Source organism: Magnolia sinica, chromosome 12 (genome assembly GCF_029962835.1).
Source record: "Magnolia sinica isolate HGM2019 chromosome 12, MsV1, whole genome shotgun sequence".
Lineage (NCBI taxonomy): Eukaryota > Viridiplantae > Streptophyta > Magnoliopsida > Magnoliales > Magnoliaceae > Magnolia > Magnolia sinica.
The window spans coordinates 46,316,069-46,332,323 of record NC_080584.1 but is presented as its reverse complement, the minus strand read 5'-3'; positions in this window follow the sequence as shown (position 1 = coordinate 46,332,323).

The window sequence follows — 16,255 nt, the reverse complement described above, 5'->3', positions numbered from 1 at the left end:
TCTTTTTGTGCAGAGCTCGCTATGAGGATGCCAGGTTTTCTATCAGATGGACAGAAAAAATAAAAAAAATAAAAAAATTGCAGAATTTCGAGGTCAACTGAATGGGATTCTTTTTCATGTAAGTCAGGTTTTCACATAGCTTATGATAAATATGTTTTGCCTCTATTAACTATCTCACGCCACACAATGATGTTGGGGGACTCAATTAAGAAAAATAAAATAAAATTTGGAAACTGATTTCTGACTATCACAATGAATACCTGGGAGGAGGGCAATACAAGGGATGAAAACGGAGGTTCGGAGAATTATATTTTGTCAAATACTTTTAAACAGGGCGACCATTCCAGCAAGTACTCTAGTAGCTTTTGGAGTTGGAAATCTGAAATGAGTACTTGTGAGTAAATTTCCAATAAGGAAAAGAAAAGAAAAAATGCTATCCAGAATGAAGACACTGGTGAGGTAATAAATAACATGGACCTTAGCACACTAGGCTGGTATGCTGGGTCTTAAGTTGATTCAACAGGTGGTTGCTCTGTTACTTTATGGCAATACCCAAATTTACAACAATGCGGGCCACAATTTGTGGCCTGCTGTGGTTGACTAGCTTCAACATGCATTGGTCTAGCATCAGCATAGATTGTTTTGTTACCAAATTTTGTGAGTTCTCTCTCTTGTTATGGTGGCTGCTATTCTATAGTTTTTATATTGTTTTTATTTTTTATTTTTATTTTTATTATTATTATTATTATTATTTGTAACATATGCTGCTGATGTTCTGTAGATGCACATAATTTGTATGGCTGGTTTTGGAGACTCACTTTTATAAAATTAATACTGGGCCCACAACAGCTGGGTACCACCACTATCAGTGGTGAATTGGTGATACTGGTATCATGTGAGTGTTTTCCTATATGTATGCATGTATCTGTGTATTTATGTGTCTTCTCGATGTTCTTTTGTAAAGTGTTTTTTGGTGTTTTCAACTGAGATGTTTATTTTAATTTGGCAATCACCTCTCTAATGTTTTGCAGTCTGCAAAGCCTATTGAGTCAAGCTAGGAGAGTCCTTGGGGCCCTGGAAGACCAGGATGGCAGGGTTATGTTGTTGATAATTCCATTTGCTGAGAGTATTATCTTGAAGTGTTTTTTTCTTTCATGCTGATTGGTACAAGAGTGGGTTGGAGTGTCATTTCTGGAACTTGTGCAGTTCTACTATGCTTTAGTGTGATGTTCTAATACCCGGTTTTGAGTTTTAAATGGCTTTTGCAGATGAAAAGTCTTGTGGGGACAAAAGTGGAGTGGCTTTACTATATACTTCAGGTTCACGACTGACCGTGAATTTTTTATTTGTGTTTCCTGCATGGGGTTTTGTTTACATATTCCAGATGAGCCCGTAATTGCTTCATTCTTGCCAGTCTCACTTTGGAATCAATTTAAAGTCAGTGGGTTTGAGAGCCCACCCTCTGATTGGGAACATGTGCTGAAGGAAGAGCTAAAATGGTAGGAGACTGACCGTTCAATTCTGAATGTTGGTGACTTGACCTGACATTGCTTGAAATGGATTTTTAGCATCTGTATTAATAAACAACAAAGACAGTTATGGTTGAAACATTGAGATTGTGTGGTGTAAATGCTCTGGTTTTGAACTGTAATTAGTTGAAACTATTTGAACCATATTCATGAAATAGGTGTCTATATCTATCTTAACGTGATTAGATCTTACCGTACAAATTTGATTTATGTTCTAAATCAATGGGTGGGCCATGATTTTATTTGGGGTTTTTATATTTTTTCATTTTTCATTGGTCTGGATAGAAAAATATTTTTATATTTTCCATTTGAAGGGGTTCTAAATACTCTAGTTTATATTTTTATTTACGGTACAGTTTTTGCATTTTTCATCATGCAATTTGAGCTTAATTGCTTATAATTTGGCGAGGATTCGGTCTGGATACACTTCTTTGATAGATTTTGTGTTTTTCTGCATGATGCAATGCTATTGAAATTGGCTTATGAAGAACCTACCTGCACACACCATCGTTTTGGTTGGAATTGTGGCTACTCCCACTTAGTTCATTTCCATTTCATTCGAAGCACTCTTTAAAGAAATTGGCAGAAATTGGCACATCAACACTACACCAAAATTGTTGAATTGGAACGGCTGGAATTTTGGTTTTAAAACGGTTTGAGAAATGAGCTTATGCTGATGGTCTAATTTGAGCTTACAACATTCAGACGTACGATGCTCATCATACATTACAACGTAAGATGAGAATAGTAATTTCTAATTTTAGTTTAGTTTTAAAATTTTTAAAGTATCTTATTTTAATCTTGCTTTTTTTGTGTAGTTGATAATACTATTAAGCTCATTTTGATCCAGCTTTGGTTGAACTGAAGCATCTTCAGTTATTGGACTTGAAAGTAGAGAGTTCTTAAGGCAGTTGCTTTATGATGTCACTAAGCAGTTCTGTTTGAATGGGTGCAGAGTTGTGCTTAAATTTGGATTGAATGCGCTCTTTGGGAGAAAGAAGGCAAATGCAAATCCAAAAGATACTCTTTACATAGGCAATTGGAGCCCGTCAAACACTCGTGCTTTCATTCAGTACATCCTCTCAAAGGGACAAAAGATCGACTAATGGGAATTCGGTAATCATAATCACAATCTCAAATCTTAAATTGAACATCCCATGTCTTATTTTATTTATTATTATTATTTTTTTAAAGTTCTCTCTCTAATTTTTATATGGTCCACTTCCTATTAGGAAACGAACTCTGTGGAGGCAGAATTGCTCATGTTTGTTGGGAGGAGTATTCTGTTTTTATTTGTCGGTCATGTTTGTTGTGTTCATCTCATTTCAAAATTATTCATCATCCATCAAAAAATTATTGCTCCATATTCACGCATATTCTAACCAACTTATTGTTAGAAAAGTGGTTTCATGTGTTCTTTATTATCTTTTCTACAAGATCATTTCCATTATATGTAATGTTCTACTTGCTTCTTCTTCTTTTAGTTTTTTGTATATACATATACGGTTGATCAAGGTTTTTTTTTTTCATCTCGGAAAAAAATCCACAAGTTGTCTCCTAAAGTATGGCCATTTGCTTTAATTCTCTATTGCAGGTCAATAAAACTGATGCAGAAGGTAGACTAACGCTTGCAGATGCTTTAGTTTATGCTTGTAAACAAGGTGCTAAGAAGGTATTGTCACCTCCAAAAACACAACTCTATTTTGTTGGCTGGTTCTGTTTAGGGCTGTTAACGGGCCGAGCCTGGGTTGGTGTTGGCCCGGATTTTGAACTGTTTCAGGCCAGGCTGTCAGACTGGCCCTATTCAAAATTCTAATTTTGCAGGCCCGAGCCCGGCCCATTGACACCCTAGTTCTGTTTATCTTTTAGAATTAATTGTGATCAGCTATCTTAATAAATTATGCTGATATGTATAAACAATTGCAATTCATGGTGGGAATACCTAAAATAAATAGAAGCTAAGCTTGTCATGAAAAAAAGAAGAAGAGAAGAAGATAAATAGAAGTTGATTTTATTTAATATAGTTACTCATTGTTTCTCAAGTTTTAAACCACTGGTTACATGAAATACCTCTGAAATATCTGATAGGAACATGTGTAGAGGACACCAAACACCAGTTGTATTGTAGTTCACCAAACACCAACAGTTGAATAAACACTGAACCCCATCCTAGAATTGAAGCTGTAGAAGCGTTGAGTTTGTGGCCTTTGCAGTACAACTTTGTGGGCCGCCTCCTTGGTCCTAGAGGGAACTCTCTCAAGCGAGTGGAGGCAAATACCAAATGTCATGTCTTGATCAAAGGGTGTAGCAGCATCAAAGATCCAATTCGGGTAGTGATATTCTTTGTTTAAAGATATGGAAAATAAGGGGAACGAGACTTAAAGAGTGATATTCTTTTCTAATGTTTTAGCCACTGAAAAGGGTGAGCTTAGCAGTCCTAGATTGGGGGGGGGGGGGGGTGAATAGGACTATGCCAAATAAAAATAAACTTGCTGAAATAATAAATAAATCAGGAAATAAACTCTCACTAGTGTTGAAAAATTGATTTAAACTTAGTTCGTAGGACAGCTTACACCCAAAACAAAGTTTAGGCAGGACAACCTTATTTCACGAACAATAGTAGAGATTAAGATCTCAAACCAAAGTAAGATCCAATAAAGCTATCTATTACAAGCATTCACCACATTTGCATAAATAAAATTTCAACCATTCTCCACATATGCAAAAAGTAAACATTCACCACAAACACCAAGAATGTGGTTCGGTATGTACACCAACTATTCTCAAACAACCACGCCTACTCCACTCCCAATAATCACAAACCACGTGATATTGGCTTTTACTATAAACAAGGTTTTCACAGGGTCACCTTAAAACCTAATACAGTTGTGATTTTAAAGGGCTTATCACAAACAAAAAACCCCACACTGAGGTTTTCTGGCTATCTCAGTCAAAACCAATAAATGAGATTTTCTGGCTATCTCAAAGAAACCAAAATGCAAAGAATAGAAATATACTTATCTTCACCTTGAAGACGTATCTCTTGATGTAGCCTGTAGAACCGCTTCTTTTGAAGTAGATTGTTCAATGTCCAGTCACATAAACGAGGGTTCTAGGCTGAAAAGTTGTTGCTTCGACTCATCTAAGATCTAACAAAATTTCAAATTTTGGGCGCGATTGGATAAAACGGTTCTTCGACTGGTCAAGGGCCCTATTAGACTGGTCAAGCATGGGCTTCGACTAGTCGAGGGTGATAGATTTTAGTTGTTGGACTTCGAGTCGAGCAACCCTCGACTGGTTGAAGGCCCCTCTTCGACTAGTGGAGCAGTCTGCTCGATTGGTCGAGGAAGCAACAGAAAAATCTGTTTTTTGGAATTTAAACTTGGACTGGTCAAAGATTATCTTAGACTGGTCGAGTCACAACTTAGACTAGTCGAAAGTAAGCATAACAAAAGTATAAAAACCCATATAAGTTTGTCATTTGAAAGCACTTAAGTCTAAGGTCTTTCTAGGGTCTGTTATACCTGAAAAGACTGAATATTGTAGTTTGAAACTTGTTCTTCTACTTAATTCTTCAATAGAACGTGTAGTTGAAGATGGAACTTGATCTTCTACTTGAAGTATAGTAGAACTTGAACTTAGTAAAGCTTGAACTTTCCATCTTAATCTACTTCATGACTTGAACTACAGTAAGGTCTTGAATCATAGTAGATGTTGAACTTGCTTGACTTGAAGTGAGGACTTGAACTTTCCATCTTGATCCACATTAGATGAACCACTTCATAAGCTATTTTATCTAAATGAAATTTGACAAACCAATGTGTGTTTTATACAATATAGCACTTATAGCTACATATTGCTATGCATTTGCTGAAAAATCATTCAGTGAAGGAAAAAAATCATCCAGTGCACGGGAAAAAAATTTCCTCCACACCTTACATTAAAATCCCCCAATTGATAACTAGGACCATCTTTTAAAAACTTACTTGAAATAATCAGAAAGAAATACCATACCTTATTCTGTTGAAATTCCTATCAAAGATACCAAATTAACAAGGTAAAATTCTCATCCCTTGAGTACTCTTGTTCCATGAATTGGATTTCCATGGCTCTAGAAGGATGGAAGACTAAGGGCTTGTTTGTTAAATCTGAGATCCGAAGTCTGAATCTGAAGTCTGAATCTGAAATCTGAATTTGAAGTCAGAAAACTAATCACATATGGATTTCAATGGGCCAGGCTTGGGGTCAACTTCTGCCCTGATTTTGAACTATTCAGGTTGGACCTATTCAAAGTTTTGATTTTACTTTGCCTCATGCAGCCCTTTGACAGTCCTACTTCCACATAATATGATCTAGACTTCCAAAATCATAACCAACCATTTTAGCTCTCCTACCTGATATGGTTTTCAATTTTGATCCATTGGTTTTAGATTTCAGATGGGCTAAACAGCATTGCATTTCAGCCATTCCAGCATTTACTGTGAAATGTTTGAATATCGTGCTTCCATATCAAGATTTCTCATTTTTCTGTTTCACTGTTTTTTTTTGTGTGTGTGTGTGTGTGTGTTTGTTTGTTTTCACTGTTGTACCTTCTTCTTTGAATTCTTTTATAACAGTTAGCATGTTGGCAAATAGTTCTTAAATTCAGATGTTTCCAGTTGTAGGCAAATGCTTCTTATCTATGCTAATTGGGATATCCATTGGTCTGGATTATCGAACATAGGCCCCATTTCAAAGATTGCCTCATCTATACGATGCTCACATGATGGAGCAATGCAAAGGCACACGATTTGGTGAGCTAAGTCTACATGCTTTTGCAGTTGCAAATGCTGCTTACTGGTAGGATCATACTCATGTTTTGTAGTGAAACATATTGTTTCTTCTTCTTGTTTAAAGATATGATTCATTGGAAACAGGGCAATGATTATTCAGGTGATTTACAACAAATGTTATGATGGGGCTAAGGCAGATCTCTGGTCATGCGGGGTAATCCTTTTTGTTCTTATGGCTGGTTACTTGCCTTTTGAAGAAACGAACCTTATGGCATTATATAAAAAGGCGAGTTTGGATCTATGAGCCTTATGTACACTCACAAATACATACATGTATATGTGTGGCTGACATAACTGCATTTGTTGCAGATCATTAAGGCAGATTTCACTTATCCCTCATGGTTCTCTACCAGTGCAAAAAAGCTAATCAAAAGGATTCTGGACCCCAATCCTTTAACTGCATGTACTTTTTTCTTTTTGTGCTTTGACACAAGCACCATGCCTTCAGCTTGTTAGAATAAATTGTTGAAATTGTAGCTGGGTCTCTTTGCAAGCATCTTATTATAGAGGAATGCTATTGGTACACAAATAGTGGAGTGCACATGATGGGCAGTCCAAATCGTGTGCCTGTCTGCCATGCGTCCCCCTGGGAACTTTGCTGCAAATTTTCATGTGCAATTAGGCATTCTAAATATGGTGCACCTCACAGTGCAACAAGAATTCCACACTTGGATGCTCAAACTACATTTTGCTATTGTTCTTCTTTTAACACATCTGTGACTGCCATTTTCAGAAAGCTTGCATTTGGTAGTTTTCTATCCTGAAGTTGGGCTAAAAGACTTTCTTCACATCATAATTAGTTGCAACTTGTTGACAGATGCGTGAAGTTGTGCGGGATGTTGCAAACTATTTCCCAATGGCAATAATTAGTGGAAGATGCCGTGATAAGGTACTAGAGCAATTAGCTACTTTGCATGGAAAATGATCCAATTTTGGACCTGTTTATCTAAGCTATTGTGCATTGCATTTCCATACACTTGGCATGCCTGTACTATTCATCTGCAAGGCGTTGTCACGGATGGCACATCACCCAAATTTGCTAGTCAATGCAGGGACCAATAGGCTTCAAGACTTGGCCTTTTGCATTTAATAAGGAACTGTAAAAGAGGCTATACATATGTGGCTTTTGGATGGAACTATTATGCATGATTTTGATAACTTAATTAAGTGAACGTGGGTTCCTTTGTTTTCTTGAGATGTGAAATTTTATCCAGAGGTAACACTCTTCTAAATCCCTTAGACGAGACTCCTTATGGTTATTTCTTGGCGGTGAGACTCCAGCGTTCTCTCCCTTCTTCTATTCTATTCTATTTTCTTCTGCAAATGAAGACTTTATCAGTTTGTAGCCATTTGAGGAGAGGTGGTTATCATCGTAGTGGTACATGTGCTTCAATATTGAACTAGGTTCTATTTCTTTAAGTTTGTTACATGATTACATCATTTGTCTCCATATAGTCCAAAAGGATAAAGAGGTACGACAGGGAGTTTTTGGATAAAATAGGAGCTGGGTGGATGAGATTGAGATTTGTCTCCTGCATGACCATCAAATTGTTGATTTCTATTCTGGATTTTCTTATTTTTTGTCTGTTTAGACCAAATTGTTGATTTCTTTGGCATATATACTAAAACAGCCATTTTTCTGGTCATTTTGGCATATAGATCCATACATTATGTCTTATTGATTTCAGATTAGGCTAACTAAAAATTACTGTTCAACACACTATTGTTGAGGCTGCTTCATCTATTAATGCTAATGTGGCATCTTCTTTGACAGGTGGCAGAGGGAAACTAGACGACTCTCCCTCCAACCGCACTCTTCAATTCTTGTATGTATACTTTTAAACTTCTAGCAAGTAGAATTCAGGTGTGAAAAAAAGCCTGAATTTTAATTGGTTTCAGTATATTTGGTGTAGGCTATGTATATGGATATTACAATTATGTGAATGCATGATATGTATATTTTTGGATGGCCATTGTTGTTGTATCTTATTAGGTATAAGTTGCATTTTTTTTATTGGGTTTTGTGATGTTAGTTTTTGCGTTTTTGGAAGCAATGTTTCTATTCCTTGGGACTTGTGTTTCCTTTTTGATTAACTGATTTTGGGAACAAGTGATGATTCATTTTAACTTATCAACTTAGCTGAACAAATGTTGCAAATTTTTCTTGAGGTTCTCTCTGTTAACCCTCTGTTTTAATTCTATTCAATTCCTCACCTTTGTCCCTTCTTTCAAGTTAATACCATATGATTGTTGTGTTATAAGAAATCTTGATTGTCTTCTATTATGTAGATAGTGTGTTGCATTTCCAAATATAGTGTGGAATTTTATTTTCCTACATATTTGCTTTGGTGGATGCTGCAGTCAAGATTACTAATGTTCTGCTTTTTGTTTGCAGGCCTGGTCACCATTTGTTGTTGGCTTGGAAAATGTTTATTCCGATAAGGGTGCAGCTTCCAGAAATTCCCATGATCCAATTGACTCCAATGTGAGTTGAATTCCCATTTGCATTGCCATCTTTATTTTCCTGTTTAGCAATGATTAAGAAAGAGAAAGGATCTATGCTATTAGTTATATCTAAATTGTTTATCAAGCTTGTTTCCATGAGTGGCATGTCTCAAATGGAAGCAGTCTGGATGGTTTTGATTATTAGGCATCTACTTTCTGTTTGAAGGATTAATCAAATGGGAACACCTTATCTACTATTTTAGCTTTATTCTCTTTTGACGGATTAATCAATGAAGGGAAATTGGTGGATGCTCTTTTGATAGATAACTACTTGCTATCACCCAGAATACCTTGGGCATGAATAAATATATGATCCCTGTGGGAGATATGAGCTGTGAATCAGATAGGATCCATTGGTGAAGATCACCTGACCTTGTATCCTCCCCAGTAGGAGTCACAAAGGCACCGACCAGAGAGAAGGCATATGTAGTTCTTGTCCATTTGCTCACATTGTTTGCAGCCTGAGCATTGTCTTGTTTTAGAACTTTGGTCAAGAACAGCACCAAATTCTCTCCCAACTCCAAAAAAATGCAAGAGTAGCCAGCCCTTATTCACTGAATTTTTATTTTTTATTTTTTTTGAAAAGAAGAATTAAAAAGTAGAAAAAAGAAGAAAATGAAAACCTATGATACTGCAGGTTCTTTGGGACATTGTAGTTTCAAAATTCAGTTGTACCCTTCTTATAGTGTCAATGATCGTAATGCTTCGTATCATCATGTTGCAAAAGAAGGTATTCTTGCGGGTTTGCGCTGTTATCATTTTTTTGGCAAGTCACATTGTTCTGTTCTCTTGTTTCGTGACATTACTTAAACATTTAATTCATGTTTTATTCCTTGATTCCCATTGATCTTTGTTACTGAAAAGACCTTACAAATTAGCATCAATTCTAGGTTGACTGCGCATACTTTGTTCCCTTTTGTTTTCTTGCATTGGGAGACAACTAGACATATTATAACTTCGAACCTTTAATTTAAAGTTTTTGAACAAAAGCACTGTTATCAGTTGATATTAGGTTCTTGCTCTCAATTGCTATGTTTCTTTTTTCCTGAAGGACAAGTATTATTGTAATAGCCAGCCCATAATAGCCGGGAGATGATGATGATGATTGTAAAATTAGAAAATCAATGGAGACCGAGTTAATGATAACTGATCTGCAGGTGGACTTTTGCGTTAGTCATTGTCTATTTTGCGGTATGTCCTCTTCGTTCTCTTTGTTCTATAAGAGAATTCAATCAGGGCCTTTTTTCTCTTTTTTTTTCTTTTTTTTGTCTAGTAGCATTGCGATATTCATAGATATTTATTATCTAGATAATAGAATGGATTTGTATGTGCAATGTCTATTTCTAAAATGATTTAGCAAAAATTAGGGATGGTTTAAATACCATTCCCAAAAATTAAAAATTGGGCTGGAAATTGAAAATTTACGACGGTTTTCAACCGTCCCTAATTGTTTGCGACGCCCTATTTCAGGAACAGTTTAGAACCGTTCCTAAGTTTTTGCAACACCCTCTTTAGCCACGGTTTAAAACCGTTTTTAAATGATTTAAGGAACTATTTTAAACTTCTCCTAAAGAGGAATTTTGGTGTAGTGTCACCATATCCGTGATTATATCCGATCTTTCATAACCATGCCAGGTACGTTGCCTCATAAATAGGCATGTTGATCGTGGTCACTTGGCATGCGATGATTCATTCCCCTAAAGGCATGCGTAAGGGTTTGTGCCATTATATTAATAACAGAATGTGTAATGCCGAAGAAAAAATCAATCCAAGATTTCTTCAAGTGCGAGTACGTCTTCCGTGTGTGTGAAATACGTATTAATGATCATACTCATTCTTAGTAAATTTCTAACTCAACATTAAAGAATCAAACTTTTTATACCACTGCTTAGATGATTGTTTCAAGCTTTACAACGACCTCTTTAACTTGCAAACATTGTTCTTTGTCCCTTATACTTTATAGCCTTATGTTTGCTTCATGAAAATCTATTCTTCCAATTCCCGATGCAGGAATGCAGTCTTCACGTCCATCTGTTCTAGCTCAAGATCGTATTGAGCATCTAGTGGCAACACGAATTTAATAGACACTTGCTTTACAACTGGTGCAAATATATCTTTGAATTCCACACCTTTTTGAGTATAATCCTTCACTACCAACCTTGCTTTGTATTTAGCTATCATGTTTCTTCTGGAATATACACTTGTATCTTATTTCTTTTTGGCCCACTAGAGGCTTCACTAGCTCCTATATGTTGTTCTTATACAAAGAGTTCATTTTATCGTCCATTCTCACTTTTCACTTTTCTGCATCAGGCTTATCAAGAGTCTCTTAAATAGTAGACGAGGCCCCTCTCATCTGTAATGAGGGTATGTGCGATATTAGAGTCATTCCTGTATCTTACCTGTAACCTGCGATTCCACAGGAGATTTCTTCTAGGTGGCTGCTCGACCTCTTCTCGTACCTCTGTCTGCGCATCTGTCTCACCCTGAGTATCACTCGTGTCAATATAAACGTCAACGACTAACCTTTCTGGTTCTTTTTTCTCTTTTTGATTATTCTTGTGGAATAGGGAGCCTTCGTCGAATTTAACATCTCTGCTAATAACGACTTTACGTGTGACTCGGTCATATAGCCTGTATCCCCTTACACCACCACCATAGCCAACAAAGATATACTTTTTGACCATTTGATCTAACCTATCTCTCTTAACTGATGGTACATAAGAGTAAGCCTCACAACTAAATATACGCAATCTTAAGTAGTCTACTTTTTTACCACTCCATATTTCATTTAGAATCTTGCAATCAATCACCGTGGAAGGGGAACGATTCACCAAATAGCAATCTGTATTAACAACCTCAGTCCATAGGTCCTTGCCCAACACAACATTACTAATCATGCATTTGACCCTCTCTAAGAGAGTTTGATTTATCTGCTTAGCCACACCATTTTGATTGGGTGTGTGGCACACTGTGTCGTGCCTTATAATCCCTCCATTCTTACAAAATTGATTAAATTCAGTAAAAGTAAATTCACCATCGTTGTCAGTCCTTAAAACTTTCACCTTTTACTATATTTGTTTTTCCACCATGGTCTTCGATTGTTTGAAGTTGGTGAAAACTTCGGATTTATGTTTTATGAAATAAATCCAAACTTTTTAGGAGTAGTTGTAAATAAATATTACAAACCATGATGACCTTACAATGAAAATCACGGGCGACTACCCCCATACGTCAAAATGCACATAGTCAAGGACTCATTTACATACATGTTTTCTAGATTTAAAAGATAACTTAAATTGTTTACCATATATACAATATTCGTGTGTGTATGTGTATCAAGACTTTTAAAACTAGAAATTAAGCATCGGTCAGAAAGTACCTTCATGCTCCGCTCGCTCATGTGTCCCATACGTGCATGCCAAATACGTCTAGACGTAGAATCTGCTACCGCAGGTGCAACTCCACCTGTTGAAGTGCTTTCGATCAACCTGTAAAGGTTACCATGCCTCTGTGCTCTTATAACTGTGAGCGCCCCTTTAGAAACCTTAAGGATACCATTGAAACCGGTGAACTTGCACCTAATCGCCTCGAGTGCACTGAGAGATATCAAACTCTTCTTCATATCAAAAACGTGCCTTACCTCAGTCAAGGTACACTCCATCCCATCAAACATCTTGATGCTAACAGTACCAACAACGACGACATTATAGGCATTGTCATTGCCTATAAATACCTGTCCACCATCGCATTCTCTGTACCCGGCTAAAATATATATTTCAATGAGCTTATTACAATCATTATGTCAAACATTACATACATACACTAATTAGGGATATTAAATTTTATTTAGTAAATAAATTCAAAACCTTTTAAATTACTATGAATAGTACTTTTGGAGAGCGTTGAGAATATAACCGCAGCATAGCAGTCCGTCTTCTTGTTGTTCAATTCTGACAGCGATCTGTTCTAGAGTGTTATTGTTGATTGCTCCTAGCAGAGGTTGAAGATTGGACAGGCAATGAGAAGAAACTTCAACTTATCTTGACATCTTGTGAAGTTTGTACCATCAAATCAGTCTAGTCTGATTAGATCTTGGTTCATCATTTCGACAGATGCAAGACTTTCTATATCTATAATCAAGCTTTAAGAATGTTGGAGAAATTATATTGAAAAATTGAAAATAAAAAATAGTGAAAGTAACACGAGGCTGGATCATGTATGAATACGTTGTCCTTAAAACTTGATTCAGCCCCTTCTCGATTGAAATTGAGATTGCTGATAAGGTTACAGGTGAATTGCTTCCATGATAAGACAAGCCTTCCTGTTTTGATCTTGCGTACAACAATCACGAAGGGATCTACTCAGGAACTCGGTTAACGCAATTCGTAAATTTAACAGATTTGTTGTGTGGTCGAACTTAGTAACTCAAACAATGTTTGAAATACTCACCAATTTCTTAAAAAGAAAAATGTTTAGAGATATCAGATTAGATCCTGATTAAATTTGTTGGACTTGGATGATTCTGGACCTGGATGGTCCAGTTTATATAGCATTTGAGGTGTGAACCATTGATAGGTGGTCATCAATAGTTCAGAACATTTATGAAATGTTTCTAACTTTTGGCACTAATTTTTGAACATTTCATACCATTGGATCATCAAGGCCTGTCTAGTTTTGGACCATTTTTTGCTATAATTGACGATTTTCGATCCATTGATCCGAATGTTTCTGGTAGCCTATAAAACCTAGGCAATTTAACACTTCTCTTCTCGCACCGTGATCCCACCGTCTTGTGACGGTTTGCACAAGGTCGCGAGGGACACTTTATGACATGATGTGCAGTGCAAAGTGCGTCATCTACCACCACTACAGTCACACTGTTCACACCCTCGCCCATGCTCATACCCGAGTGCAAGCCCCCACACACGCACATGCCATGCATAGCACTGGAACACACAAATCAAGCATATTATCCTCTATTTCTCCAAGTAATTATTAAGTGTGGACCGTTAATTGAGATCAAGTTCGTTTTGGATACTCGTTAGGAGAATTTTCAAAATAGGTCAATATAAATTTCGGATCACCAAGAAAATCATATACCCTAGCTCTATTCGATGACCCTGACATAATGGATGAATTAGATTTAAAGAAAGATCGTCAGAAAAGGAAAAATTGGAGAAACCCAATCCAAGTGGGATGGGAAACACACCCCTCTCACACACCTACTCCTTTATAAAAGGAGCGTGCGTCCCCTCTCTACTCACATGCCCATACCCCCTACGTCCAAGGAGGAGAGAGAGAAAGAGAAAGAGAAAAATAAAGAGAGAGAGAGAGAGAAAGAGAAAGAAAAAGAAACAGAAAAAGAGAGAGAAAGAAAGAGAAAGAGAAGCCTAGACGCCCACTTTATTCTCCATATGTATGGTGTTTTCCTCTTGCTCAAGCAATGTCGTGATTTATGTGGAAGCTTTTCATGTAGAAGCTTTCCTATATAGATATCTACCTAGGATTTAGATATAATGCTAAAGTGAGGGATTCATTTAAGTTTGCATTAATTTAAGTTGATATGAGTTATCCTTCCTTTTATCTGTTCTCATGTTACTATAATTCTCTCTATGCAATTGTTTAATTTACCATCAACAATTATTTACCCTTTAGGTTATATTATGATGTTAATTACAAGTGATCTTCACTATTTTTATGTGGGGCGATGGATACAAGCCTTGCCCCTGCCTTTACCAATTTGTTGAGTTAGCCCTTGCTACTCTCATTTTATTGAGTTAGCCATTGCCACTCTCATCTTTGTTGAGTTAGCTATTTTTACTCTTCTCTTTATTGAGTTGGTCACTGCCACTCTCTTTTTTGTTGGGTTGGTCATTGCCACTCTCCTCTTTGTTGAGTTAGCTATTTTTACTATTCTCTTTATTGAGTTGGTCATTGTCACTTTCTTCTTTGTTGGGTTGGCCATTGCCACTCTCCCCTTTGTTAAGTTAGTCATTGCTACTTTCCTTTTCATTTTGTTAGCCTTATGTTATCTACCTTTATGGCTTAGGCATGTGTCTTGGTATTTCTCAACCCCCATGATTTAATTTATTTCCTCTTTGGTGCAAGTGGTATATTAAAGGTATCATAACTAGTAATTCAAATATTTTATCATGGAAGTAATGTGCTCTGGGTAGAGACCTTCTTGGTCAAGCGTAATTTCATGGGTTTGGGTGGTGGTGCACAAATCGATGTAAATAATTCGCAATGCATGTTACATCACTTTCGAGATTGGATATCATAAATAATCGCTGCATGAACAAACTAGTCACGTAATTCATCCAACTCATGTGCTGTGCCGCCTCGAGGTATTCACGTAAATCCACCGTAGCATTGGACATGCCAGCGAATCTCTCTAGTGTGAGAATTCAGGGTTAGCCGGGTTTTCTTTGAATGATATTCCACATTGTGATGATCACTATGTATGATGAGCCGCATACACTTTGCTAGGCATGCATCTCATGTAGGTTGTTTGCACATACTGATACCCCTCGTAGCAGTGGCGTATGAGACATATCAAAACCCTTACATTACTTTTATGAATTTCTTGGATTAATGTTAATCTAAAATGATAACCATCACTATGAGTAGGGCGTTGACCCTCTCCAACTATACATATGATGTAGGTGATGCACATATTAAAGACCTAGAGGACCATCTCTTTAGGGAAGATTATGCTGAAAGAATAAGAACATAGTTTTATGATTTAGTTTTATACTTCCGCTGCAAACTCGATAAATGTAATGATCGAGCTCCCATTAAGAGGACATTTGATTATTTACTGAATTCTTTTACTCTGATGAAATAATCAATACAATCAAATTTATTCTCGTGAATGTTACCTTCATGAATGTACCCTAATGTGATCTAAATGAAAAAAAATTATGGTGCGATTTTTAAATTATCCAATTTATTCAATTATTAATACCCAGTTTTCTCGGGTATGAGTATAAACTCTGGCTGCAAAAATTTGGGATGTTACAATATGTACTTGCCACGTCTTTGTTCATTTAGAGTCAGCTTAAACTCTAAGGTATGTTTAAGGATCTTTCCTGCATTCTTTTGCATTCGTTACTCATACACTTGCAATGACTCCAACTCTTCAATGGACAATTTTTCCAAGTCCTTTGATTCTTCGATCATCGCAACCACGTGATCAAACCAACAAACTTAGTTGTGAGAGATCGCAATGCCTTTTCCATGACACGTATGTCTTCAACCTTTTCACCATTTCTTTTCAAATTGTTAGTAATAACAAGTAGACGTGAGAAGTAGTCAGAGATACTTTCACCTACCCTCATGTGTGCCGCTTCGAACTTGACTCTTAGTGTTTGAAGGCGAACCCAC